This window comes from Argiope bruennichi, chromosome 2 (assembly GCF_947563725.1).
Source record: "Argiope bruennichi chromosome 2, qqArgBrue1.1, whole genome shotgun sequence".
In the NCBI taxonomy this organism is placed as follows: Eukaryota; Metazoa; Arthropoda; class Arachnida; order Araneae; family Araneidae; genus Argiope; species Argiope bruennichi.
This window is the reverse complement of record NC_079152.1, coordinates 28,507,993-28,535,811: the sequence shown is the minus strand read 5'-3', so window position 1 is coordinate 28,535,811 and position 27,819 is coordinate 28,507,993. Positions and strand designations below refer to the sequence as shown.

At 30.7% G+C, this 27,819-nt stretch overlaps 1 long non-coding RNA gene across 1 annotated transcript in view; it reads left to right on the top strand.

Annotated features, from left to right (window-relative positions):
* The window catches only part of LOC129989858 (uncharacterized), a 70,107-nt gene that overhangs the window by 7,241 nt on the left and 35,047 nt on the right, over nucleotides 1-27,819 (top strand). The window contains exon 2 of the long non-coding RNA XR_008785824.1: nucleotides 22,605-22,769. This is a non-coding gene — a long non-coding RNA (uncharacterized LOC129989858). The remainder of the gene's footprint in view (nucleotides 1-22,604; nucleotides 22,770-27,819) is intronic.

The following is a 27,819-nucleotide window of genomic DNA, read 5'->3' as shown; positions in this document are numbered from 1 at the left end:
ACAAAATAGTTTCCAATGTTAATTACTGTATAGATAAATGCTATAAAAGAAAAAGAAGAAGTATAAAGCTTTTGTACCTTTCAAGGAAAAAGTTTAAATGACCCCATTTTTAAGAGAAATTCAATGTTTTTATATTTTATTCAAACTGATTGAAACTCAAGTATATTGAGCTCTTTTAAAACGTTGGAAGAAAAAATAGTAAACACAGACAGTCCATGCAAGAATAAACAATTTTTCATAGAACTTTATTCGGAGGGAAAAAACATAAAAAAAAATGTAAAGGCCAAGAAAAATAATGGTATCCCTGGGTTTTTGTTGTTGTTAATAATAATAATAAAGTCCTCATAAAGGGATATTATTTTTCCGTTCTTAATAAAAATGGAACGGAAGATAATGCTAAATGCGTTACTGAAATATTAATATTTCGTAACAAAACTTATTTGGAGGTGGATATTAAATGGCTTGAAAATGTAAGTAAACATCGTTGATGGTTACTTCAAGTAATTTTATATTATTTTAGCTATAACAGATTTGTAAGTTCTAACATGATTATTCTCATACAATGAGCTTTATAGATTAAATAGACTTTATAGAGAATATAGATTAATAATTTCAAATAACAGTACTGAAATTGTACTGTTATAGCAAATTTTGAACAATATTCATCTGCTTGGTAATTTGTATGCCTATCTATGCAAGCATATGTGAATGAATGCAATAATTAAAAATATAACAAAGATAATTATTAGACCAAAATTGTGAGAAATTTTCTATTGATTAATTTTGGACAACATTCATCAATGGTTTGGTTATATTAACGTCCCGTTTGAAGCAACACTAGGGCTATTTTGGGACGGACCTCGTCATTTTGAACCACGGTCAGATGACGAGGACAACACCTGAGCTGGCACCCCCTCTTCGCACCACACCACACCACACCACAACAGCTTGAGGACGTTTGGTCATGACGGATTTAACGTGCAACAGACCCCCTTACACGACGGTTCTTCGATGGAATCGGGTCACGAACCTGAAACCCTCCGGTTCCGAAGCCGAGACCTTACCACCAGGCCACCGCGGCCCAATTCATCAATGGTAAAAGTTACTTCTTGAAAATACACGCTTTCTCAAATACGTAGTATAGAGAAAGTGTAGTAATAATCGAAAAATTTGAACTCGATACTTTGATGAAATCTCCATGTTTTAAACCTTCCTCAGTTTGATAAACGCATTTTTAGAAAATGTCCGTCTGTCTATCTTTCTGTCTGAGATAAAGATAAATAGACGATTGAAATTTGGTATATGGTATTTACACTAAATTTGCGGATTTCTATCAAATTTTGAGTAAAATCTATTCAAAAGAAGTTCGTCTGTTTGGCTGTTCGAATATAAATTAATGCGATAATTATAAAACGAGAAAAGCTAGTCTAAAACATAAATTTGATCCACTATTAACGCATGCCAGGGATTAATCGCCAAATAACTCACCATCCAGGTGCAGTAAAAATGTTTAATTCATGCCAAAAGTTAATATTTCGTAACTATTGTTCGCCAGTGCCGTGTAAGGCGTTCTTTGGCATGACAAGTTTATTAGAGAGTATGCGAGAAAGTTTTGGGGAGACCATTCCATCTGTATAGTTGCTCAAGCAAGCGCCATATAATATACCTGAAAGTTGAGGAAAAACAGATATTTGGGTTTTTGAATTATGATCTGACCTCTACATATCAAACTTCCATACATAGAAAATCTTTATAGATCGATTTTTCTTTCAGAATCTTCGATTTCCCATTTAAAAACGCTTTTTTTTTTTTAAATATCGAATAAAATTTTTACATTCCGAACAAAAAAATTTTGCAAAAAAAAAAAAAAAAAAAGAATTGTTTTTATCTATTGCAATAAAATGAAGAGGGATTACTGATTTTGCTCATAAGAAGGAATCTTTCTTTTAAAAACTGTTGCACCGATTCTTCCTGCTATAAAAATTTTCGGAAGATCGGAAATTGTTTACGAAAAAGAAACATTTCTTGTTGAGTATTTCTTTATTAGTATTAGAATCTATGCTATGAATCCCTTCTCGGTCTTGGATTGAGATTTCTTTTTTTCTCGAAATTCAGTTTAGCTTTCAATCTTTTTTTAATCAGTGTCGTTCTTAAATGGAAATTTCTGAAAGAAAATACATCGTAATTTAGATGAAAGTTTATTTTAATAAAAGAGTCGAAAGTGCGATTAAAAATTAAGACCCGTCAAATAAGAAGGAGATTTCGAACATTATAGTATCAACAATTTTGAAAATCGTTATTTTTTGTAGATTTTTAAAAATAAATCCCTTTGATAGTGTAATATTTTTTAACTGAAAAAAATAATTTATTTATAATTGTTTTTAATAAAAAAAAGAAGAAAACTTCAGTATATATTTTTACATATTGAAGATTTTGTTTATCGAACTTTCTCAGCTTTGGAATCTTTAAATTTGATATATAAAAGATTCTGTAGTTTAAAAAAAATTAGCTGAATTTTTTGATTAAAGTAATGCGACCTGAAAGAGATAAATCGAATTGAAAGTAGGTAACTTCAGGAGTTTTTTGTAATAAGATTAAATGAATTTGATTCACTTGGAAGCAAACAGAAGAATGTTTCTATTTCATTCGCGCAGCGTGTTTTTCTTCCATCAGATTGTCTTCCTGTTGCCATAGAAACTGTAGGATTACAGACTTATCACTTGAGATCCTAACCACGAAGAAACGGATTCTAAACAAATATAGAAGACAAAATCTTTTCCCTTCCTGTTTTTGTCGAAGTCTCCTGAGATATGTGCATATAAAGTTTAATCAGTGTATACATTACAATAATGGGAAAAAAATGGAAATTTGATTATTAATTTATATTTTGTTTTTAAGTGGCAACATCATTTATAAAGTTATGATAGATCGCTACCTAGGATCACGTGAATAATCTGATAAGTTTTTAATATGTGTTTTACTGCTCTAAAAAATTCCAGGAAATTAAACATCTACTTTAAATATAGAATTTTATTATCTAGCATATATCTTCTTCGGATATTTAACCCTTTAAAGGGCCATTTTTTTTCTAGTCATATTATGTTAAAATATTTTTAGGCTTGAAATTAGAATAAGAAAAGGGATTCATTTAGCTTATTAGATAAATTTAATTTGGTTAATTAATAATTAAGTAACAAATCAAGGCACTTCATTTTGTCTGAGATAAAGAACTGAAGCATCTAAGTTTCTGACTTACTAAAAAAATTTGTCTGAACTTATGCCAACCTACATAATTTCATACAAAGATTGATAAATTTGGTGGGAAGCATACATCACACGGCCCTAGAAAGGGTTAAATCGAAATTCTATTCCATTTGCAGTCACAGTTTCATTCATGATATTAGTGTTAAAATTTTTTTTTATTGAGTTTTGTTATAAATTACTATTATATTGCTCCGATGCTTTTTTTTTTTACTCAGTGGTTTATAAGAGTGCTTACTTCCCCCTTCTATTCTATGAAATTGATAATAATGAAGTGGCATCAAAACTATAAAATTATCTTCTCTATATGTTATTTTTTTCACGATTGCCATTAAAATGTTCATTACAAAGTGTCTGTTATGTGATTTTGTTCTTTTTTTCCGTTTTAAAAATAATTCTTTAAAAAAAACTATTTGTAATTTAAAATTGTGAAACTTAAATTAAATAGCTTAAATTGTGAAACTAATAGGATGAAAAAAAAAAAAAAAAAAAAAAAAAAAACCAAGGGGAGTGATTTAATAAAATTCGAAACTATAGATGTTAAATATATGTACCGAATTTTATCTGTATGGCCCTCTAAATTTTATAGTTACTCTGTTAACATATATTCGGACAGCCAGACAGATAAACTTCCCCTGAATGGATTTTGCTCAACATTTGACAGAAATTTACGAATTTGATATTAAGACAGTATACCAAGTTTACTTGTCTAGCTCGAAGCGTTTTTGAGTTATCTTTGTCACAAGTACATGGACGGACAGACAGACGAATATAATGACAAAAATGTGTTTTTCGAACTCGGGATGGTCTGAAACGGGGAAGTTCGTCAAAATTTCGAGTTCGAATTTTTTGACGATTATAATACTTTCTTTACATTTCGCATACGCGAAAGTAAAAAGCATGGTAATCACACTGACTTTATTGAACAGATATATTAAATTAAAAAAATGAATTATAAGTTTTTTTCGAATAAAGTTATTGTCAAGTATTACATCAAAACACATTTTCAGTAGTAAATGTAATTTTGATTACATTAAGGTTGTTCTTATGGAAGCTGATTGAAAATGTTTTTTATGAAACATAGCCACTTCTTTATTGGCTTCTGTTATATGCAACATTTAAAAGTATATGAAATAATCGAAGGAAGTATTTTTCTGAAGAAATCAATGAATAATTTTATTATGAATTAAATTGGATAAAGTTTGCCCATATAAAAAAAAATCACCATTCCAACCACAGAACGTTTTAATTGCAAGTCACGTGTAACTTGACATCTACACATTATTGCTGTTAGTAATGTGCTGATCCTAGCACATCGGAAAAAAGTATTTCATCGCAGAAACTCCTGAAATGCTGATGGATACAATTTTCTACGATCATCTGCACAGATCATTGTCATAGACGTCATAGGTAACTTCTCAGCGAAAAGCTGTTTCTTCTCCCAATGGGTATGTGGAATCACATGGGAAGATATTGCGATTGTCCCCTCAAGATGTCTGAGGGCTCTCCTTCAAAATTTTGTTAACGTATTGAATGTCTTCTTGACTACATGCAATTTAACATTATCCTAGAAGCAGAATTATCCTTTTTCAGAACTCTCTTCAGTTCTTATTTTTCCATAATACGTATGTGTTTTCAGTGTTGTCGAGAATGAACTGTTTCAATTCATTCCACGCGGTTGTCGAAAAAAATTCTTCGATGAAGTACCTCTACTCATTAAGATGTTTGTCAATGGCGGTAAAAGAAAGCATCAGTTTTTTGGATGTTGTCTTTTTTTACTAAATTTCAAATGAACCTATTTAGGCAGTTATGCTGTGGGTTTGAAAAACTACATTATGAAAATGTATTGCATAGATTGGAAAATTAAAAATGTAACATTGGCAGATATATAATTACCGCTGGCATAGTATTGATAAAGATTGAAAGGTGTATAGTCCTTCGATGTATTGTTACCAGCATTGCCTACAACTTGTTTCCAACGGTATGGAAGTCGTAGAGTATTTGAAACTGAATTTGTTGATGGTTCGGTTTTAGAGATCTTTCTCTTTAAGAATCTCTGGAATAGTTCTATTACTAATGCTTTGGAAACGCTCGCTTTAAATTATAACAACGGAAACTTAAACGGAATTAAAAAAATGCAGCAATTATTTCAGGAGACACTGCAGAATAGAATCGTTTTTTAATTCGCTTTGCGAAAATAGGCGTATATCAAAATATTGTTATGATTCATTGAATTGTGAATAAATTAATTGAGCTCTTGTCTATCAGCGGGGGCTCTTTTGGGTATATGGTTACGGAACTCTTCCAATGCGTATACAGTGAATGAAGGCGAAGATGCTCGATTGTGAAAAACGACTCAGTATTCCAGAAAACACGAAATACAGGTAACAAAAACACGGCTAGAGCATCATTAGTGGTAACTAACAAGACACAGCGGACAGCAAATCACTAATTAAATAACAGCTTACTCGGTGGTTGAAACTTTAGATAAGTAGATTCATTTAGCAGATAGAGATATTTATGGCGCTGTTTTAGCTTACTGAACTGGGAATTTGGATAAAATACTAGTATCAAAACAATATGCTGATGTATGCTTTCGTATGCGACAACAGCGCTAGTAATTTGGGGTATGGAAACATGTAGACAGTTTCCAAAAATTATTCTCAGCTAAAGTGAGTCAGCTCTACTGAATATGCTACTCACATTACCAGAACGAGCATTATTGGTGAAGCTGTTACATTAACTTAATCAGTGCAATGCATCCACAGCTCTTGTTGAGTTTCGAAACCGACAGAATCTACTTACCGGCGTTTATCCCTTAATGCTTTGAAGGGAATGATTAAGAAGTTCCTGGAAATTGGGTCATTGACAATTTACTCGGGCAGACGCTATAAATCTATGCCAGAAGAGGTGATAACAGATGTAACTGCCGTCGATAGATCACAGGTGGTAGTAGTCCCAGGGTATAGGGCGACAATTGGATATGAATTTTTCCACAGTATGGACAGTTGTGAGGCGAATTCTCCACTATTATCCATACAAAACCAGCCGTTTGCAAGAAAAACACAGTGATTATGATAAAACAATTAGCATTTGTTCTATCCTTTCATGCCGGGATGGAAGCTGACGATGATTCCCCATGTCAATTCTATGGGGGATTAAATCTATTTTCATCTGAATGAGAACACAGAAAATAGTTGAATTTGGTTTCTTCATAGTGTGAACAACCCCACATTGTGCAAGAAATTCCTCTGCATTTACCAAAAATCACCGTTTTACGTGACTTCACAACCGAATTCATCATTAGCCATTATTTTTTTGAGACCAACACTCCTACAGGACCAGTTGCGTATACCGTAACATATCACAACGTGGTGACTGAGTTTGCGATTTCACAATTGCAACAAAGAAATGTCTTAGTCAGGCAATCTTTATGCCGGATGTTACACCACTAAACATTGATGTTAAAGTACAGGGTTTGCGTCATTACTTTACTGATGGAAAAGTCATCAGTCGTAATTTTACAGTTGCATGGTCGCCTCATTCCCCTGATCTAACTCCATAGGACTTTTGTCTCTAGGATCAGCTAAAATCAAAAGTATATATTGGTGGAATAACAAACTTGAATTTCTTAAAGGATAACATATCACAGACAATGCGGAATATTCCTTGTGATATGTTGCATACTATCGTAGAGAATGCTAAGCAGAGAATTCACGGTGTAGTTTCCTAGAACGGCACTCATATTGAGTTTGGTTGAATTTCTCGACGATAAAATAGTTGTGAATAAAGCTTAACATTTCAGTGTAATTTTGCATCTGTTAATATTTTTTCTTTTCTTATAGCATTTTTTAAATTGTACAGCACTATAAATATCACTAGTGAGCTTTATGGAACTGAAATTTTTTTCAAGGAATTCTATTTTCCATATTATTTTTATTAGTTTAGTTTGTTTTGGTGCCATTTCTGTTGTTAGATCGAGCTAAAGAAGGCTCTAAATAATCTGTTTGTAAAAAATTACCCTGTGTATATATATATATATATATATATATATATATATATATATATATATATATATATATATATATATATATATATATATATATATATATAATATAATATAATATACGAACTTTTTTAATAAGAAAAATAATAATCATAACCAATTTTAAACTGTTATCTTCTGACTATACTGGGTAGATTTTTGTTAAAATGAACTATTAGATTTTCATGGAAATATTATTCAAAAAGTTTTATGCAAAAGATTAGATCTATTAAAATCTTACAATATATTTGCAAATGAAAGATATTTATTTAGATGTGTAAATATCACATTGTGTGAAACAAGTGAACATTTGGTTCATTTATTTCTTTATTCTTTGAAGTTATTTATTATTACATTTAAATTTAAGAATTGATAAAACTATTTATAAAAGTTGGAAATTCGTGAATTTTTTTTCTTTATTAATTAAATTTTTGTACCGTAATTATGCCTTTGGAAACTTAATAATTTCTTATTTTTATTCTATGGAATTATAAATTATTAAATGTGGATAGAATTAAGAATAATTAAGATACGGAAGAAAAATAGTTCTTAAAAAAAACAAACGAAAATAGTGATGAATAGCATCATTAAAACACGATGTACAAATGGAAAAAAAGCAAAACATTATATTTCAGCATGCTATTATTGGGATGTAGTTAATGTGGCAAAAAGAATTCTTCGGAGATAGCAATTCTTGGAATTTACTGACATTTTTTAAAAGTAACTTTTTCTGCAAAAAATGCATACATAAAGAAAGAAAAATGTACGTAGACGTAAAAGTGCTTACATACACTTTTCGCAATTAGAGGCAAATTAAGTTATTCCAGCCATGCTTTAAATTTATATTTACAAGGTTAATTAGAATGAATAACATTTTTTGCTTAAGTCTTAAGCACATTTTTACTTATTAATTAACTGCATGAATTAAAAGAAATTAGTACTTCTTTTTTCGAATTTCAGTATTCTCGTGTTTGTTTCTATGAATTTTAAACTGGTGTTGAATAGATGATTAGGTTTTTCTGTTATAAAAAGATGAAAATCTTTCACTGATATTGTAAGTTTATCTTATTTATACTTTATGTTTCTAGAACAAAAATTTCGTTGATTCTATTCGGTAGTTATAAAAACAATCGTCAAGTTAAGCACCCCCTTTCCAGAATAGTGATCATCATTATCACTAAAATACATCTTAAGTAACTAAGCTTTCAAAAGATGTTTTGATTAGAAGGATAATAAACTTTTCTTTTATTATCACTTTTACAAAAACATACTTACTTACTTGTTTAACAAAACATTATCAATATTTTTGGAATATTTTTTATTGTAAATAAAGGGAATTATATGGACGATTGATTGAACATTAATCTTTCATTTCAACATGTCTCAAATAACCTGTCACTGCATTTATCAAAATTGTGATTTTTGTAAACTATATATATATATATTTGCAATCACAAAATGTATACTTTATTTGAAAGAACAATTTCTGTTCTATTTATATGTCTTTTATTTTTTCTTTTAATCTGAGGGCCGTGGTGACCGGGTGGTAAGGTCTCGGCTTCGAAACCGGAGGGTTTTAGGTTCGAGACCCTATTCCACCGAAGAACCGTCGCGTAAGCGGGTTTGGTACACGTTAAATGTCCGGGACAAACATCCTCCCGCTGGTGTGGTGTGGAGAGAGGGGTGCCAGCTCAGGTGTCGTTCTCGTCATTTGACTGCTGTTCAAAATTATGAGGTCCGTCCCATCCTCAAATAGTCCTAGTTTTGCTTTTAAACGAGACGTTAATATACTAAACTAAACTTTTAACCTGGAAAATTTACTTGCATTTAAATTCGACAGTAATTTGGAGCTTATTCTGCATGGTATCTGAGAATTGTTTGATACGTTAGAAATGTAACAACTAAGAAAAAAAACGTTATTATGGGGCTACATTTCACTTATACGATTTCTAGAATTGAGCTTGGACCCAAGTAGCGTATTACAGTTATTATTTAATCTATACCCACACCCGAAAAATCTGAGATCGGAATTTATTAACTTTAGGAATTGTATCGTAAGTTTGCAAAGGCATTTCTATTCTTTATTTTGTTTCTAAAATTTTCTAAAATCCTTTGTTTGGGTGTACGGAACAAAGGCGAATAGGTTTAACAACAAATAAGGATGCTTTATTCTACACGTAAGTTTGAACACAAACACACTGCAACAAAAATAATAAAATGCACAAGATCAAGACTTGTAATAAACAGTAACATACTAGCAGCAAATGGGTAATAAACAACCGCAGCAGCAGCAGCAGCACAAATCACTCAGAGAAAATTCATTCAAACTATTCGCTTCAACTATTTCTCTACACTACTGCTTGATTCTCGGTGCTTTCTCCCTGCCTTTTAGTTTGACATGACTAAGAAGCTTCTAGAAAGATTTTGTAACTTTGCTTCTAATCAATATATCACTAAAATTCAAACAGTTTCTCGAACTTTTGTTTTTGTCACCAAAACAGCCAAATTCGTTGTCAAGTTGCCAAATGACTGTCGGGCTCAGGGCTCATTGACCCGACATCCATTTAACTTCCGTTGGAGCTACCTGTAAAACTCTGTTCTTTTCTAGGAAACTTCCTACGGTGGGAAGCAACATTATTAATACTTACCAATATTCTATCTTCTTTTTTACGTAATAACGTAATAAATTCAATAATTCTCAATTATCTTGTATTTCACAGATCTTTCAGTTATTCCTTCGCGTGCAATTTCTCTAATTCATGCTTCGAATTACAGTTATAAATTTTCTTAATTTTTTAAATCAAAATTTTAGTGTAAAAATGTAATTAAGTCAAAGTTGTTCTTATTTGAAACAATAAAAATCACTTGCAGTTGCTTAGATGTCTTAGTTGCTCTTTATGTCTTATTTGGATTGCAATTGCAGTGAACATCCAAAATAAAGACGTGACATGTAATTTGGAGATTTAATATATTCCTATTCTAGAGAAAGGGGGGAAAATACTTAAGCTTTTTTGAGATTGATTAAAATAATTCTGTATAGTTTTTTTTTAAAGCAGATATTATCATTTTGTTTTTGCTTTCTCCGGAGCTGATGTTTGGAAAATTATCGACTTGGCCATACCGAATGCATAAATATAGTTCCGGTCGGGAATTCTTTTGTGGTGTCGCTTTAAGCAAAAACAGGACAAAAAATCGTTCGTCTCGCCTCCGACGCACGGAAGGGGGAAGTAACGTGGTGACGCTTTATAAGCCAGATAACAGCTACGAGACATGAGAAATTTCTTTTGTCTAGTGGTCTTGCTACTCGGCTACGAATCCAAAGGTTGCGAGTTCGATCCTCGCTTATCGCCAACAGCAACATTGGTGACCCGATGACGAAAATACGCAAACTTCATACAACTGTTGTGGCGCCCTCTACCAGAAATAAATAAAATCAAAGCTGATAAATAATCAGCCAATAAAAAAAAATGAAGTTGATAAACAATCGGCCAATAAATAAAATGAAGCTGATAAATAATCAGCCAATAAATAAATGAAGCTGATAAATAATCAGCCAATAAAAAAAAATGGATAAGGCGCAACAGCCAATATGTCACCACTAATAACAGCAAAAACAGGACAAAAACTCGTTCGTCTCACCTCCGACGAACTGAAGGGGGAGTAATGTGGTGTCGCTTTATAAGCCTGATAACAGCTACGAGACATGAGAAATTTCTTTTGTCTTGTGGTCATGTTACTCGGCTACGAACCATAAGATTGCGAGTTCGATCCTCGCCTATCGCTAATAGCAACACTTTAATTTCAGGATAAACAGAATTCTTTGCTTGAATACAAAAGTTATCAAGATTTTAATGCAGAAAATCCTTCTTTCCTGCTCTGAACCTCAAGACTCGGTTTTAAGATATGAAAAACCTGCTTCCAAATTGCTGATGCAGTGCCGGCTAAATTCGTTGGGAACATATATCCTCACACTGGTTTTAGTGTGGTATGCAAGTTTGAAAAGGGAAATGTTTTGTATCGTCCCCGTCATATGACTATGAATTTAAATTATGCGTTTCATTCCGACATATCTTCATGTAAATTCAAGTTAGAATATCAATTTATTTATTGTAAATTAAACTAAATATACAGAAGACAGACACCAACAACTAGTTATAGACAATTTTGCTCTATTTTTATCTTGTTAATTCGGAGTAGGAGCACTCAGTAACTATAAACAGTAACACTATATAGTATGTAATGTAATAAATGCAATATTCTTCGCTAGGAGGTTATAAATCCGTTTGCTTTGTTCAGCAGCCCCCAAGAATCACGTTCTTTTGGGATCACTACGTAATTCCAGCTTGCTTCGTTCATTCGCCATATATGCATTTCTGCTTGTATTGAGAAATTATAAATAATTTCATTACTATAAGTTAAGCTAAATTATTTAAATGCATCAGTTGGTAACATTAATTTATCATTTATACTAGAAACTAAATTATCAATTTCCAAAATTAAATGCTTTTAGTAGCAAAGAGATAAAAATGTTAATTTTAGAAAGCGAAAATATAGCATTCTAAGATGTTTAAAAATCAGTGCTGAATTCAGCTCTTTTCCCCTGTTTCGATAAAATGAATTTCAACTTAGAATATCAATTTACGCCGACATAATGTTAATAACATTGAAATAATCGCAAAAGACAACGTTTAATAATAAAAATGAGTCATATCTTTCAGCATTTATGAACTACATTTTATCACAAAAAGTATATATATATATATATATATATATATATTATTTTGAATTATCATTGGGCATTAATGATAGGGCATTCTGAATGGTTAGCTACTCTTCTAAGTGGCGAAAATAATTGGGGACAAAAATTGGCAATGTTTTGTATATGAAAGCATCATTCCATATACAAAATGTTTTACACATTTTATTCATTCCGACCGGATCTCTTTATGAATGATTCTTTAACATTTTCATTTGCACCAACTTCTCAGTTTCGAAGCTTGTAATTTTTTATCGAATTTTTTTTTTTTTTTTTTTTTTGTTCTCTTTGTATAAACTCCTTGTGTGCCAACAAGTATACCACAAGGCTTACAGATGTAAGTCAGTACACAATTGACAGTAAAATAAATTTCAAATATAAGGTCGCAGGCACAAATGCAAAAAAAGAAGAAAGAAAAAAAAGGGGAAAACAAGTAGATACACAAACGAAAGCAAAATGAAACAAAATTGCTCACATAGTAACAGAAACATACAGTAAATGATATAAAACAATTGAAGAAGCATGATCAAATAAAATATTCAAAATAAAAATACATAAGTATATATGCAAATATATGTAGGCAAACACACTGGAGTAAAGTTTAAATCATACGTGGAAAAATACTATTGATATATGTACAAAAGGAAATGAAAGATGATTTACACTGTACAAAGGCAGATAAATGAGGAGGCCAAGCTATATTGTTCTTTCGAAGGCAGTTCTTGAGTTTACGTCTTTCCGGAATAAACTTGGTGCATTCAGATATCAAATGCTTGACATCCTGGACTGAACCACTATAGCACGAATCGAAAATTGCTCGATTAAACTCGTTTTTTTGTACTATCCAATTCCAAAGAAATAGCTTTTTTCTCAGATTTCCGCCAAGGCAAGCACTTAAACTCTACGAATTTACGAGCTGTTGTCAAAAGGCGATTAACTAATTCGGCCCTGATTTTGCGTCCACTTAAACATTACATACATTGCAATTGTTTACTTTTTTTTTAAACGAGTATTTTCAGAATTTTAATAATAAATGGATATAAAATTTAATTTTCGGAACAATATAATGTGAAACTACATACTATTATTTGACTGCCATCTGGTGGAGGAAAAAATGTTTCTATCCAACTACAGTACACTCCCGATTATCCGCGGAATTGGGTGGCGCGGCCGCCGCGGATAACATAAATCGCGGATAATCCGAAAAAAGCTAAAAACGGGTATAGCAAAAAAGAAAACAGTCATTCCAACTTTGAAAAATTGTTTTATGTACAATAAAACGTAAAATAAACAGCAGGAAATGTTTAACTAACGCTTAATATTTTAATATATCACTCAAAACTAACCTAAAATACATTTTGTGAGTGAAAACAGAAAAGTGCTTTGTACTTACGAGAGGCGTCAAGGATACACAGAAAAATTAATACATATGTACTGTTTTAATACTGTAATGTATTATGTAATTACAAAAGCATAACTGTAAAACTACACCTTTTTGAAAAAATCAGTCAAAAAAAAAAAAAAAAAACTTTGTGCGGCAGGCGCGGATAATCGGGAGTCTACTGTACAGCAAAAAAGAAAAAGAAAAAAAAAATAAGCATGGTTTTTTTAAAAGAAATTTATTACGATAAGAGACATATTGGCAGGAAATTAATACAAACATTTAGTATTGTAAATTAAAAAAGAATGCTTTTAAATTTTAATATTTTAATGTAAATTAGAACCAGTTACGATGTTTAACTAGTATAATGAAGACAGTTGAGTGTCATTCGGATTACTAGTTATGATGAATGCTTTTAACTCGTCTCACTCTAAAGTGAAACGACTTAGAGAGTGAGACATTAATTTTCGTGAAAGATGTTGATTACTTTCGAAGTACATTAAGTGATACATTGTTCTGTACAACTGACATTGTTTCTGCGACACAAATCGATTCCATACTTTGAGTACTTAACTTATGATATATAGATTAGATAGTGTATGTAGGAACCACCCACTAATTTATTGTTTCATATTAAAATCGGGAATAATAAATATAAAGCTAACTTTAAGTTGGCGATATTATCCTGGAGCAGGATGCCACGAAATCGAGAAGAAAAAACAAAAACAATAATTTGATTTAAGGTATTAAATCGAATCATTCATCGGAAAAAAAAATATTGATGGAACAAGCTTTACAATATTTTATAAATTCATTACATGCTCATTGCATTATCATTCTGAATTATTCGAAGTTATTTCCTATATGAGGATATAATTTCTTATAAATATACATCAAGTTGATTTTCAATACCACTTTTATGGCGGCTTAAAGTGTCTCTGCCGTGGTTGAAAGAACTATTTAATTTTCACACAACCAATGCCGAAGGAGCTATGCGAAAATAATTCTGTAGATCTTCGAGCGACCATTATGTTAGCGGGTTAATATGACTGCTATTAGGCTTTAGGATAAGGATACCGATTTTTACAAAATGAATTTTATCTTTGTTTTCTTTTCTATGATAAATTAGCGTTTTAACCCTTTGCATTCGGATGTATAATAATTGGATGCATTATTATTCACAGCATACAAAGGTCCATTCTATTGTTGTGAGACTTAAAAAATAAATTCTATTAATTATTTTTCTCGGAAAAATTGATTAGTTGCTTCTTAATGTATGTAGATATTATTTTTAAATACCAAAATAAAAAAATGTCAAAATGGTTTCTAGACTAGAATGGCCGTTGAGAAGAACCGCTTTTGTACAAAGGGCTAATCTTCTTAATTTCATATTTCTGGCATTTAAGAAAATTCACTTCGTTGTTCACTGATTTCAACTGAATATTTTCTTTGAATCAATTATGCTAGTGTTTAGTTACGGTCTTTTATATTTCAGTTTATCTGTAAAGATTGGGACATGGATGTTGTGCTGGGATTTAAATGAAATGCTTGAATTTGATTTTTCTTGACACATTAAGCACCAAGCGTCGTTTCCATCCAGCCTGCGATGTACGATTTTTTTTTATATGCTGACGATCAGAGATCTGTGATAAGATTGCGTCCAATTAGGCGTATTATTTTGTGATCTCCAGATTAACATTCTTCGAGGGAACACCATTTTTTAAAAATGTGTACTATCAGTCAACAGTGACTAACACAGTTTGATCGAAAATTATACTATCAGACAACAGTGACTAACACAGTTTGATCGAAAATTATACTATCAGATAACAGTGACTAACACAGTTTGATCGAAAATTATACTATCAGACAACAGTGACTAACACAGTTAGATTGAAAATTATACTATCAGACAACAGTGACTAACACAGTTTGATCGAAAATTATACCATCAGATAACAGTGACTGATGTGACTTGAACGCAAAGTACAAAATCAGTCACCAGTATCTGATGAGGTACAAAATGAAAGGACATTGTCAGTCACCAATGACTGATGCTGCCTGAACGGAAAGTTCTGTGTCAGTCATTGATGACTGACAAAGCACTGTAACTTCCAGAAATTATTAGGCTTACAATGTAAATTCGAAGAACTAATTGGTTAATAGCAAGATTGAATAATGAATTTTATGTGTTAAACATCTTTTTCAAAATATATTTAACAATTTTTAGGTTGGAAAGGGGCCCGTGGTGGTCTGGTGGTAAGGTCTCGGCTTGTGAGTCGTAGGGTTTCAAGTTCGAGACCCCATTCCACCGAAGAACCGTCCTGTAAGGGGGTCTGTTGCGCGATAATTCCGTCAGGGCCAAACGTCCTCCCTTTGGTGTGGTGTGGAGAGGGGGTGCCACCTCAGGTGTCGTCTTCGTCTTCTGACCGTGGTTCAAAATTAAGAGGTCCATCCCAAAATAGCCCTACTGTTGCTTTAAACTGGACGTTAATGTAATTAAACTAAACTTAGGTTTGAAAGTGAAAAAAAAATGAGTTATAAATAATTATTTATTTTATATGCCGATTTTATCGTTTGATTTATATCGAGCAGTTGCCGAGAATTGGCCGATTCTGATGAATAACTATTTTTTAGTATTTTGTTTCAATGTCTTTCATAGTTTTGATATTTATAAAAACGTATTTTAAATAGAAACATTGATTAAATTTTTAAAAAGGTCTTGATAGGTTTCTTGAAATGGTGCTGTAAAAATTTCTACCACTCTGGTTTGTATTCTATGTAATCTCTTGAGTCGAAGAGCGTAATTCCGATGTAGAGATACTGTTTAGAAGAGGAAAATAACAAAAACGAAGCTGTGCATCATGAAAATCGCCTTCCTTATTACTCTGTCTGCATATTTATTACTTTGCGACTGAACGTGCATTTCTTTGCATAATTGATAGCACTTCGTCGATTCTAATTATGTTTGATGAATGATTAAGATAGGGTGGGTCATCTCTTGCCAAATTTCATTTTCTTTCTTGGTGTAATTATTTTTGTCTACTGGCATTTCCGTTACTAGACACTGTTTTCTGTATTACTCGTATTTCCTAGTCATTCTGAAATTCATAAGTCTTATCAGTAATCGAGTTTTATAAAAAAGAATACTATTGTCTTTTTTTTTCTTCTCCTTCTCTATTTTGGATGGTGTTTGGGTAAGAGCCACCCTTTCGAAAATATTCTAAAGGCTCATATTAATGGGGAAGGTGAATTCCGGCCATGTACTAAGGTGTGAAGTATATTGTAGGTCCTCGGTATGGTATAACTACGGGAAGTTTGGAATGGGTGATGAGTGCCAAGTTTGATTCTAGCTTTGGAACAAAAGGTGTATTATAGCTCTACGAGTCAGAAAGAAAGTTATATATTGCTGCGACAGTAAGGAATGTTGCTTGAAGCTTGTGATCTTTCTGGTAAAGTAGTAAGTACATCCACAGAGAAAAGGATGCAAAGACCTATGACGATAGGTAAGGAATATTTTTGCCACTTAAGTGGAAAGGGAATTAAAAGGTTGGTTTCAACTTTGGTGTGAGTTTCTTGTGTAAAGCAGTGTTGAAAGTTGTGGGTGGTGAGGGCGATAAGAAGTAAGAGCCCTGTACTTCAATAGGTAGGGTAAAATTGAGAAAACAAACTCGTTTTACCCACCAAACAAGGTGGGTAAAACGAGATAACTGAAAAAGGTGAAATTTAAGACAGTTTTGTTTGATGAGTTTAATGATTTGGATAATTAAGCCAAAAAATGTTATAACTGGTTTGAGTAAGTTAATTACTGGGAACATCTACCCTACGACGTAAATAAATAGAAGATAAGCAGGGCCTGAGTCTCGGTTCTCCGGGATGCTAGTAGTCAAGGAGATGAAGTCGGGTTATGCATGACGCTTGTGGCTGGGTTAGCCTCCACAAACAAGAAAGTGGCTATTAGAGATTAGTGACTTCGAGCACAGGATTATTTCGACATAGTGTGTCTATATGGAGAAGGGTAAGGGGTCCGACATCTCCAGAGAGATTGTCAGGCTAGAGCATTAGCCGCCGGCATAGACAGATACTGAATATACTAACAGTTAGTCACAATAAATCCCGATTATATGGCTAAGTTCTGTGGTAACTGGATAGTTGGCTATAATTAAATGTCCCTATCTAAAAAAAAATGTGTATAAATATTGTGAATTTGTATGACATTTTTGACGAAATATATTTAAATTGTTTAAGAACAAGCCTGTCTGTTTCTTCGTGTGCATTTTAGTGTGATTTGATATTTATATGTTATTTATTTTTTTTTTCATTCGAAATAGATTTTATTTTTTAGATACTTTATTATTATTAACAAATAATATTTTTATCTCTACAAGCATATTTATTTTCACTTTGCAGTTCATGAATGGTCATCCAAAATTGTCTGCATTATCGTGAACAACGGTTAATAAAGGCAGCAAAAATAATAGAGAAAACTGGTAGTAAAGTTAAATTCGTAATTAAAACTAATTGTAGATAAGTAACAGTTTAATTAAAATTTCTTTATTTAAAATTTTACCGATTTCCTACATTATAGTAGATATATTATCCATGAAAATATAATAATAATCATTATTTTCTTTATGAAAATATGGTAATAATTTTTGTAAATTAATTACCAATTAACTGAAAATTAATTAAAAATATGTAATTTAACGTTGCAGAAACCATCACTATAAATTACAACACTCCCATAACGACAACGCACGATTTTCCCACTGGTTAAGACAAATCCACGTTTTTTTTCTTTCTTTCTTTTAAATTGCTACAACGTTTGTTTAACCAAACAAAAAGTTGTAATCCATTTCTACCCGTTCCAAACCTCGGATTACAACTTGTCTATTTCCGCTGAGTACGGTGATGCACTTTTATGTGTCTAACGAAATTCTTTCCTTTATACGAAGATCGAATTTAAGCTTTGAAAACTCTTTGCATCTCAAGCATGTCAGTTTGTATTTCTGCATTTAGAAGGCTAATTTACTACTACATTTGAGAGCAGAATTTATTTTAGTTTATGTAAATTTGATATTCAAGATACGAGAGCACGTGATAGTTGAATTTTGTTGTAACTCTTTAAGTTTAGAATTTTTATCTTTCTTAGAAAACGCTTCTTGCAGTGGAATTGCAGACATACCATGACTATCTGTTAGCCGCCATGGTATGTCTGCTAATTTCATTTTAACCCTTTAAAGAGCCATTTTTTTTCTAGTTAAATTATGTTAAAATACTTTTAGGCTTGAAATTAGAATAAGAAAAGAGATTCATGCAGTTTATTAGATAAATTTACTTTGATTAATTAATTAATTTGGCCAATTAATAATTAAGTGACAAATCAAGACATCATTTTGTGTGAGATAAAGAACTGAAGCATCTTAGTTTCTGTTTTACTAAAAAAATTTGTCAGAACTTATGCCAACCTACATAATTTCATACAAAGATTGATAAATTTGGTGGGAAGCATACTTACCCCGGCCCTAGAAAGGGTTAAAATAGCGATTAACAGACATCTTCACAATATAGCTCGTGAATATAAAATCTATTCTACTACGTATTATTCGCATTTCCTTTATAACTCTAATATTTAATCTGAACGAAAATATAAATGAATAATCTGTAAATCTAAATAATTTAAAATGATAGCCACTAACAGATATTTTCACAGTATATCTCGTGGATATAAAATCTGTTCTACTATATATTATTCGTATTTCCTTTAGAACCCTAATATTTAATCCAACTGAAAATATAAATCAGTAATCTGTAAGAAAAAATTCAAATTGTAGTTGCGCAAAAATAGATAACCTACAAATAATCGAAATTATTATCGATAATTTGCTTAGGAAGGAAATGTTGATGCCTTCGTAAGCCGTTGCTTGAATTGGACTCTAGAATTCAAAAATTAATTTAATGGAAACTATAGAAATCGAACGAAAAAAACCCTGCAACATATTTTGTGACGCATGTTTATTTAATAATCTCATTAATTATCTCACACAAAAGGAAAAATTCAGAACTCTTAAGTAAACAATTTTTAATTTGATAAGTAACTTCAAATAGCGTTCTATCCATAGGCACATTATCTGCAAATATCATTTTATCCATAGATACAGCATCTGCAAATAACGTGTTTTTTTAGAACATTATTTGCAAATAATATTTTTCTTTAAATAAAATTTTAAATTAAATGATTACAATTCATTATTTTAAATCTTCTGCGTTTGGTTCTATTTAATCGTTATTTAAATGCCATATGTAAATGGTTCCAAATACTTTTGTGCTGAAAGGGATTAAGGGACTGTAAGCATGATTTTGCAGATCCATGGGCGAAAAGAAGAAACTTTTGAGTAAAATTCAATTTATTTTACACAGGAGACATAATTTGTACACGAAGAAGAAAATCGATGATAAAGAGATGAGTCAGTTTACATCGCGATGCAAAAGTAGTGACAGACAATTTTCGCCTTAGTCATTTCGCTATGATATTCTGACAGGAATTTCTTTGTCATGCGTAAACTTAGTAAAGGGAATCTGAAATATCTCTGAAAGGAATGCTTAGGTGTTAGGAATTTTTATCCCTTCGTTTGGAGCCTGACAAATTGGAAATTTTTTTTTCCTGGAGCGCGTTTTAGAAATAATTAAATAATAATAATAATAAAAAAAAGGATCAGGAAATAAGTTCAAGAAATTTGGACCAAGAAATAAAAGAAAAATTAAAAATAAAGTAACATGGACTTATTTAAGATAAAAATTAAGAACTTAACTAAGATTTAAACTAGATTAATATATGTATATATATATATAATATGCATGCAATGATATCTCTTAATCTAATTTAAATCCTAATTATTTTTCTAATTTTTATCTTAATTTAGTCCTATTAACTGAACTGAATCTGATAGTAAAATCCACTGAAGGGAAAATTTCGGTCTCTTCTGCTCATGTGTCGCAATGTAGACTGACGTAACTGAACGCTTCTTCTTTGTACGTGATATGCTCTCCGTAATGAAATGAAACGAAATTTTGAAATTTCAAAAGTTTTTTCTTCTCGGCCACTTAACTGTTAAAATATGTTATATATATATATATATATATATACACACTCTCTCTCTCTCTCTCTCTCATACAATAGCGTAGTGTAATTAATTTGGATGTCAATGTCTTATTACCTATTCTGCAAAATTATGAAAGAACTGAAATGCAAACTCTCTCTTCGCCAAGAAGTTATGAATGAAATTCATATCTGAAACTGAGTTTTGAAGTCTTTCCTCATTCAGGTATTCAAAACATTATTTTTCTATCGGTTTAAATCAATTAAATATAATTCTACTCATTTTTTTAAACGTCTTTTTTATTTGGTTTGTCGATTTAACTAATGTATATTTGTTCTGGTTTTGACGTAAATGCTTTAAGTACCAATAGAACGAAAAAGAAGTCATATACTTGCATTCCTTTCAAAGCAATTTTTATTATTTATTTATCTCCATATTTTCCTCCTTTCTTTTACTCTCGTATGACCACCATTCAATGCATTGCTATATTTTCAAAAATAAGAAGTTATTCAAAAACTATATAATCACATTTCCATTTGCTTCAATGCACATACGTGTATTTGAAAAAATAAAAATAAATAAAGGAACTTATTAAAATTAATAAACTCAGTAAATGAAATGCATAATAGACAGTAGCTGATACGGTCCATTTAGTTCCAGACAGCTCAATAATAAGGAATGTAATTTACAGATGTAAAATCGTGCATAAAAACATTTGGACACCTTTCAAAATCTTTTGTGATACTTTTTCATCTTTCATTTGCGTTTAGAATAAATGTTTCGACAAGATACTTTCAGACATAATATTTCACTTGTTTTTCTTTGTTGCGGCTAAATGGAATTCGATTTAATTGCTTAAAAAATAGTTTTGCTGAGAAATGCTCCAGTAAAATCTTAACAAAAACGTTGAGGTCCATTGAAAGTAGATAATTAGGTAGAACGAATTCGAATATATATATATATTTCTTTTTTGTGGCTAAATATTCAGTGCTTAAAATATTTTATTTTCCTTCCTTTAGATTTGAATGTTTTTAAAAGGAGCGGCGAAATAACTGGAATTTTAAAAATGTCGGTATTAAAAAACAAGAAATATTCAATGATTTTAATTTCATGTAAGAAATCATTTTCGAATTTCAAATATTGTCTTTGGAAGCATTTTTGTAAGATTCCAGATCTTTTTATAGTTCGGTTTAAATATGCGATTAACAAAAATTCATTGTAATTTTAATTATGCATTTTTCTTTTTGCTAGAATCATTAGAATTTTCATTTGCTTTATTATACTGTTATTCAGTTGGATAAAGTATAATTTATTTTTATTGTGTTCTCTGCAGTTGATATAATAATTGTCCACTTTTTTGTTTAAAAATCAAATCTAATTTATGAAATAGGAATTTACCTTATAAAAAATCAATATATATGATATAAGAACGTAAGTAACACAAACAATGCGTACGCCTTACAGATTTCTTTGTAGTCCTTAATGTGTTAACTATTTGCATCTGGTTGGTTATGCATTGATTTAGCTGAAAAAAACATGAAAACGAGATATCTCGTGAGCCGGTTACAACATCCGACCTGCTAAAAACGAGATATCTCGTGAGCCGGTTACAACATCCGACCTGCTAAAAACGAGAAGTCTCGTCACCGGTATGCAATGTGTTAATATACCTTTCACTTGAAGAAGTGGAGTATCAGAAATGTTAGTGGAGTCAGTTTTCCCACTGATTGGGAATCTTCATGATTCTTTATCAGGGGCATGCAGTGGTGTTAGAAGTGAAGTCTGTATTGATGGAGGCTTAAACTTAGATGATTAACTCATCTCTTTTTTTTCTGAAGTTATTATTATTATTATTATTATTTAGCTTTCACATTACTTTCAATCGGAGAAGTGCAGTGAGTTTTTATAACAGAATTTTTAACACACGACTGACCCCCATTCTCCACGCGGCGAAACGGCTTGTCTCATTCCAGCAATTTTTCTTTTTCCAAAAATATTTGAAATGTGTTTTTGCTTAGCGCTGTCTTTTTTTAAAGCGTGGAAACTGCTTTTTCTTTATAGGTTGTTCTGAACTTGAATTTGAAAGTCACTTCATTTTTCATCATCTATGTTCCGTACTTTAACATCTGTTTGAGACTGTTGGATTAGTAATGTTACAGTGACAAAGCTCCAAGGGATAAGAAGGATCTGGTGAAAATTTAATGAGTCCTGTACGGAGGAAAGCAGGTAATTGCATTTATTTCTTTTTAAAAGCAAAATAGTTAATTTACCTTGCTAACATATTAAATGAAAAATTCAATCCTTATAAAAGGATAAAACTCAAAAACTTTTCTTTGCTACTTTAGTGCGAACTTATAATTTAGAATCTTTAGCTTTTTATTGGCATGAAAAATTAAAAAGTTTGAATTCGTTATTTGAAAATTTCAGGAGATTCAATCATCTAATCTGAAATATCGTAGCATGTTAATGTTTTAAATCTCACACACATACATGAACGCACATTACACACATGCACGTACGCACACACACGTAATTGAAACTCTCTAAATCATTTATTAAAATTAGTAAAAAAAATTGTTCGGAAATAATATTATCTCTGAAAAGATAATTTTTAAAAATTTTAAATTAATATAAAAATGACATTTGTATTGTTATATGCCTCGAAGTTGCTAACGACAAACGAAGAATTTTTGAATTAAATGAACTAATTGATTTGTTAAATTAACTAATTTGAACTATTTAATTAATTGATTTTTAATTAAAATTTTCAGAAATCTTTCGTTAAGAGTGTATTTAAAAAGGAACTTCGTGCCAGTTTGGTGTTCTAGGCCCCACGGTCTGTTTTGTATAATTCGAATTGTTTTTTCATAATGTCTGTCATATTAATTAACGTAACATGATGTAACATAATTTGCAGATAGTTTGCTTGCCTATAAACATAATCATATTAAAATATTCAGAAATATTCAGACTTATTTAGCCACTTTTATTATAACCACTTTTGGAAGATGATCCATAATCTTTAAAAAATTTAAGACTCTATGGACCAGCTCACCATTATAGAGCTATGGGATTTTCGATGGGAAGAAGCGCCCCATAGATTAACATTTATTGAAAAATCAAAAAATCAAGACAGTGAAGATTTGTCAATTCTAAAGTAGAGATGCTTTTGATATAAAATAAAGCAATTATTTTTCACCCTTAAAGTATCATAAATCTCTAAATAATTTAATAGATAATATATAAAAAAAGAAACCTTACGAGGTATACGAACAAAAACAAAAACAAAAAAAGAACAGAATACATTAAAATAGACAAACAAATTATAAAAAACACAATTTAAACAAACAAAGCAGAAATATAGATTACATTTTCTTAAATTAATAATGACCCATTCATAATTAAACAAAAATCAATGATTTTTAATTCCTAATTAGTTAACATCTATGTTTAAATTCCATTGAGACATATCTCCCAACAGTTTTTTTTTTAAAAATGAAGAGATCAAACCGAAAGTCATTACATATAAAATGCAGTACTCGGTTTCCGAATTGTCGAATTCCCTTCTTTCTCATTATTTTAAGTATTCGGCACTTCTGTTATTAGTTCGCTTAATAAAAGGAACCTTAAAGACTATTTCATCGGAAAGAGAGTAAAAACTTGTCATCGAAGTGCCCTTTTTATTGCTAGGGACAGCAATCACAAGTGTCTGTTCCACAAAAAAGTGGAACGTGCCCTATCCCAGAAGAGCCCTATCTGCCCTCACCGAGATCGTGCTGATTCAAGCGGCAGACGTATCTCATACAGAACTCATTCTTCAAACGAGCGTGCTCACTTCCATTTTTAGATTCTTATTTCGGGAAAATGGTCTTGGAATTCATCATATCAATTTCTCATCTCTTGCCTTTGTTAATGCTATCTGAGGAATTGGATGCATGTTATACGCCTCACAAATTGCGCGCTGTGCCATTCCTTTACAAATATTTGAAGCAGCCCTTTCTTCCATTTTCAATAGACGCTGCTGCTCTCAATTTTTTTTTTATGTTTATTTATTTGGAGAGCCTATTTGGGTACGCGTAGAGTTTACACCGTACATGTTTGTTGTGTATTTGTGCTAGGTATTAGAGCGGAATTCAATTTTGTTTTCTTGTGTCACATTTCCCTTCTAAATTAATATCGCTGGCTCGTGGAGTTTTCAGGAGGGCCTCGAAGTATTTATGGTATTTGTGTTAGTTTAAGTTTATAGTTCCGAATGGTAAAAATGGTCTGTAGGATCATTTGCTGTAGATGGTTTGTAATGAAGTTGAAAATAGTTTTATATATTATTAAGGCTGAGATAAATACCGTATTGAAATTATGATATTTTAACAGGATAATATAATATAGCAGGTATATTGGTGACTTGCATCATGCGATCTGTGATGCAAAAATCTTTCAAAATATTCTATAGGCCAATCTGTTAGTTATGGAGCTATCAAATTTGATTCGTAGTAGTAGATTCTCAATTTATTAGAGAAGAGTCTCAATTATTGGAGAGTCTCAATGATTGTCTTCTCAATTATTGGAGAAGTTAATTTATTAGATTTTTTTTGTCTAAAAATTAATTGAAAATGTTAGCGTTTTCCCTCAAGAACTTCAAAATGTATTATTGTTCAAAAATCATTTAAAAAAGTTCCTTTTCATTGATTAGCAGTTTTATTAACGTATAATTTTTTCCCACTTTCTATTAACTAAAAATATTTTATAAAATATTTTTTATTTTATTTATATATAATTTTTTTTTGCTTGGCATTACCTTTATTGTAGTTGAAACTAAGTTTTTGCAAATAACATATAGCTGAAAAAAAAAAAAAAAAAAAAAAAAAAGAAAAAAGAAACTTTCAAAATCAGATGGGCGTAATTGCACAAGAATTTTAAATTTGTGACAGTTTTAATAAAATATTAACACAATTTAAATAAAAAAAATTGCTTTTTTAGTGAATGTTTTTTTTTTTTGGATTGTTATTTTTTCTTTAACTGCGTGAGGCGAAAATAATTTTCCACGTCATGCAATAATCGGTGCAATTAAGTCGTGAATTAATCCTATTCATGATTCCTCCTGAAATCTTATTTTACGACTTTTCGAAATTTTTTTTTTTATTTATTATATATTTGTTGGATTCATATTAATGAATCGGTTAGAATTCCTAGTTAACAGATTGAAGGCAGACTATCTGGTTTAATGAAAAGCAACATGACTCCAACATGACTATATGGGATATTAAGTATGAAGAATACTTTTAATATGTGAATAGGATCAATTCATGTTTACATTATAAACGTAAAATGATTCCCTCCATTTCAGATACACGATTGTGATTGAAATAATTGCTTTTTATTTATTTGCTTTATATTTTCTTCAGTAATGTAATTCCAATTTGCAAATTTTCGATTTAAATTTAGCACATAGTATTTTTTGTTTTTTCTTTCTATTTAATTTACTAAATATTGTTTATCTTTTTACATTAAGATTATTTTTGTATTGTTAAAAATACTTTCTTAAAATATATTGATCTCCTTTTAGGATTTATAATAGATTAAGTAAGATTTTATTTATTATTTTTTTATTTTTCAATTCCTACTATTAGTTCACACTCTCCCTATACATATTTATATATCTAGTTCAAATTTTCAATCGATAATAAAATACTTTTTATTCATCTACTCAAATTCAAATAATTTTTTTAAAACTTGTAGTGGATGACACGTGACGTTTATACAATTTTTTCAAATATTAATTCATTAATTATTAAATTTAACTAATTTTTAATACTTTAAAAAGAGTTTTAGCAGTTTGCAATGAAAATTGAAATCAACAGGCAGTAGCTCAATCGGTAAAATGCAATGATTTCAGTATTTTTTACATGAAGGGGAAGAATGCGAGTTCAGTTCTTGCGGAAGTAGGAATTGGCTTAAAAATTTTGTTTTATATTACTTGTTAATAAGCTATTTAATAATTATGCATATCACTGGTTTGGCTGGTTTTGATGCAGTCATCAGATAAAGCATTTCAATTTTAACAATTGTTTATTATGTTATTAAATTCTTTATAAATATACAAAAAAATTATAATGGCGAACTATATTTGGCATCAATTTTTTTGACAAATTTTAGCATAAAGGATAATCGTTTGCCACGAAACGTGCGTGCATAGTTCTCAATCTATTGAGAGAGATGAGATCTTACTTTTAAAATTTTTTCCATGGTACGTTTGGTATATATATATATATAATATTATAGCCATCATTATAGCCAAAGATTGAACATAATCCAATATTTTTCTTCTGAAAAAGGTTGCTCAAAATGCATACAAAAATTGAAATGCAAATCACTGACATAACCTCTTTAAGCGACGCAATTTCATATTTAGACGACGCATTCAATTAGATTCGTCATCTGATATTGTCACATAAATTTATCCCATTATCATTTTTGTATTTCAAAGCTAGAAAACAACATTTACAAATCATCTGAAAAAGGTAAACCAGTTCAATATTTTTTATATGCTTTTATGTAAATCTCTTTTAATTTGCATATATATTAACAGGTTTATTTAAAAGGTCCCACAAACAAGCCTAATAGTAAAAATTGTTCTTGTCTTTTATCGTATTGTCGTAAATTGTTTGAGTTTGAATTCTTATTATGTAGTTCAAATATCAAAAACTCATTAAAGAGTATTTTATTTTTTTATGAAAATAAATCTCCCATATCTTCTCCTATCAACCTGAAAGGATATTTCTATTAATTGAAATATATATACTAATTGAATTGTGAACTCATTTAAATGATTTTATTCCCTTCTTCTTTATTTAAAAAACATCGTCTTTCAGTATCAATATTCTTTTCGCTGTTTTTGGTATCTAGAGATTTAATTTGTGTGAATGTCGAATTTACGCCTACATGCATCGTGTGTGCATTAATTTGTAATTTAGTTTCGCTTTGCGTGGGTTTTTCTCTTTCCAAATTAATTCCGTTTCAAAATAAGATAGGCGAGGAGTTTTCAAGAAATCTTTGAAATATTCGCGGCATTTCTGTTTGTTTCATTGAAGCGACCAGATTTGAGTGGTTACACCGATTATTGGAATGTGTTGTTGTCTTTGACTTCTAATGAAGATAAGAATTTTTATCTCATTAGGGCCTTAGAAAATCGCATCTGAGAAATGTTATCTTTTATTCTGTTTTTACTGGGGGAATACTTGTATGGTGAATTGCGATCTCTTGGAAACAACTTAATAGG